The following is a 2,952-nucleotide window of genomic DNA, read 5'->3' as shown; positions in this document are numbered from 1 at the left end:
AATCAAATTGAAAGACAAAGCCAAGACAAAAATAAAGAGTTCATAAAAATGTTGATTTTTTTATACTGTTAACTCAAAAAAGTCTACACTCTTCGTTATAAGTCGGAAGTCGATTTCTGAGACTAAATTGTAAACTAGTTAAACTCATCTTTAACAGAAAAAGTTTGAAAAATGTATTGTAATCACAATAAATATGTTCTAAGCCATTACGTCTGGTAAAAATTGCATTTCTGTGTACGTTGATTCAAAAAAATATGAAGGAAGTCAAATTTCACAATATAAGAAGGATGAAAGACCAGCCAGAACTAATCCAAATTCTAACAAATTTAATCTATTTGAATCAAATTGAAAGGCAAAGCCAAGACAAAAATAAAGAGTTCATAAAAATGTTGATTTTTTTATACTGTTAACTCAAAAAAGTATACACTCTTCGTTATAAGTCGGAAGTCGATTTCTGAGACTAAATTGTAAACTAGTTAAACTCATCTTTAACAGAAAAAGTTTGAAAAATGTATTATAATCACAATAAATATGTTCTAAGGCAGTACTCTAGTAAAAATTGCATTTCTCTGTACGTTGACTCAAGAAAATATGAAGGAAGCCAAATTTCACAATATAAGAAGGATGAAAGACCAGCCAGAACTAATCCAAATTGAAACAAAATTCATCTATTTAAATCAAATTGAAAGACAAAGCCAATACAAAAATAAAAAGTTCATAAAAATGTTGAATTTTTTATACATTAACTCAAAAAAGTCTACACTCTTTGATATAAGTCGGAAGTTGATTTCTGAGACTAAATTGTAAACAAGATAAACTCATCTTTAACAGAAAAATTTTGAAAAATGTATTGTAATCACAATAAATATGTTCTAAGCCATCACGTCTAGTAAAAATTGCATTTCTGTGTACGTTGATTCAAGAAAATATGAAGCAAGTCAAATTTTACAATATAAGAAGGATGAAAGACCAGCCACAACTAATCCAAATTCTAACAAATTTCATCTATTTGAATCAATTTGAAAGACAAAGCCAAGACAAAAATAAAGAGTTCATAAAAATGTTGAATTTTTTATACTGTTAACTCAAAAAAGTCTACAATCTTCGTTATAAGTCGGAAGTCGATTTCTGAGACTAAATTGTAAACTAGTTAAACTCATCTTTAACAGAAAAAGTTTGAAAAATGTATTGTAATCACAATAAATATGTTCTAAGGCAGTACGTCTAGTAAAAATTGCATTTCTGTGTACGTTGATTCAACAAAATATGAAGGAAGCCCAATTTCACAATATAAGAAGGATGAAAGACCATCCAAAACAAATCCAAATTGTAACAAATTTCATCTATTTGAATCAAATTGAAATACAAAGCCAATACAAAAATAAAGAGTTCATAAAAATGTTGAATTTTTTATACGTTAACTCAAAAAAGTCTACACTCTTCGTTATAAGTCGGAAGTTGATTTCTGAGACTAAATTGTAAACTAGTTAACAGAAAAATTTATGTTTTAAGCATTACGTCAAGTAAAAATTGCATTTCTGTGTACGTTGATTCAAGAAAATATGAAGGAAGTCAAATTTCACAATATAAAAAGGATGAAAGACCAGCCAGAACTAATCCAAATTCTAACAAATTTCATCTATTTGAATCAAATTGAAAGACAAAGCCAAGACAAAAATAAAGAGTTCATAAAAATGTTGATTTTTTATACTATTAACTCAAAAAAGTCTACAATCTTCGTTATAAGTCGGAAGTCGATTTCTGAGACTAAATTGTAAACTAGTTAAACTCATCTTTAACAGAAAAAGTTTGAAAAATGTATTGTAATCACAATAAATATGTTCTAAGCCATTACGTCTAGTAAAAATTGCATTTCTGTGTACGTTGATTCAAGAAAATATGAAGGAAGTCAAATTTCACAATATAAGAAGGATGAAAGAACAGCCATAACTAATCCAAATTGTAACAAAATTCATCTATTTGAATCAAATTGAAAGACAAAACCAATACAAAAATAAAGAGTTCATAAAAATGTTGAATTTTTTATACGTTAACTCAAAAAAGTCTACACTCTTTGTTATAAGTCGGAAGTTGATTTCTGAGACTAAATTGTAAACTAGATAAACTCATCTTTAACAGAAAATTTTGAAAAATGTATTGTAATCACAATAAATATGTTCTAAGCCATTATGTCTAGTAAAAATTGCATTTCTGTGTACGTTGATTCAAGAAAATATGAAGGAAGTCAAATTTCACAATATAAGAAGGATGAAAGACCATCCAGAACTAATCCAAATTCTAACAAATTTCATCTATTTGAATCAAATTGAAAGACAAAGCCAAGACAAAAATAAAGAGTTCATAAAAATGTTGATTTTTTTATACTGTTAACTCAAAAAAGTCTACACTCTTCGTTATAAGTCGGAAGTCGATTTCTGAGACTAAATTGTAAACTAGTTAAACTCATCTTTAACAGAAAAAGTTTGAAAAATGTATTGTAATCACAATAAATATGTTCTAAGCCATTACGTCTGGTAAAAATTGCATTTTTGTGTACGTTGATTCAAGAAAATATGAAGGAAGTCAAATTTCACAATATAAGAAGGATGAAAGACCAGCCAGAACTAATCCAAATTCTAACAAATTTAATCTATTTGAATCAAATTGAAAGGCAAAGCCAAGACAAAAATAAAGAGTTCATAAAAATGTTGATTTTTTTATACTGTTAACTCAAAAAAGTCTACACTCTTCGTTATAAGTCGGAAGTTGATTTCTGAGACTAAATTGTAAACTAGTTAAACTCATCTTTAACAGAAAAAGTTTGAAAAATGTATTGTAATCACAATAAATATGTTCTAAGCCATTACATCTGGTGAAAATTGCATTTCTGTGTACGTTGATTCAAGAAAATATGAAGGAAGGCAAATTTCACAATATAAGAAGGATGAAAGT

The sequence above is a fragment of the Papaver somniferum genome, unplaced genomic scaffold (assembly GCF_003573695.1).
Source record: "Papaver somniferum cultivar HN1 unplaced genomic scaffold, ASM357369v1 unplaced-scaffold_63, whole genome shotgun sequence".
Taxonomy (NCBI): domain Eukaryota; kingdom Viridiplantae; phylum Streptophyta; class Magnoliopsida; order Ranunculales; family Papaveraceae; genus Papaver; species Papaver somniferum.
Note: the sequence above shows the minus strand (reverse complement) of the source record.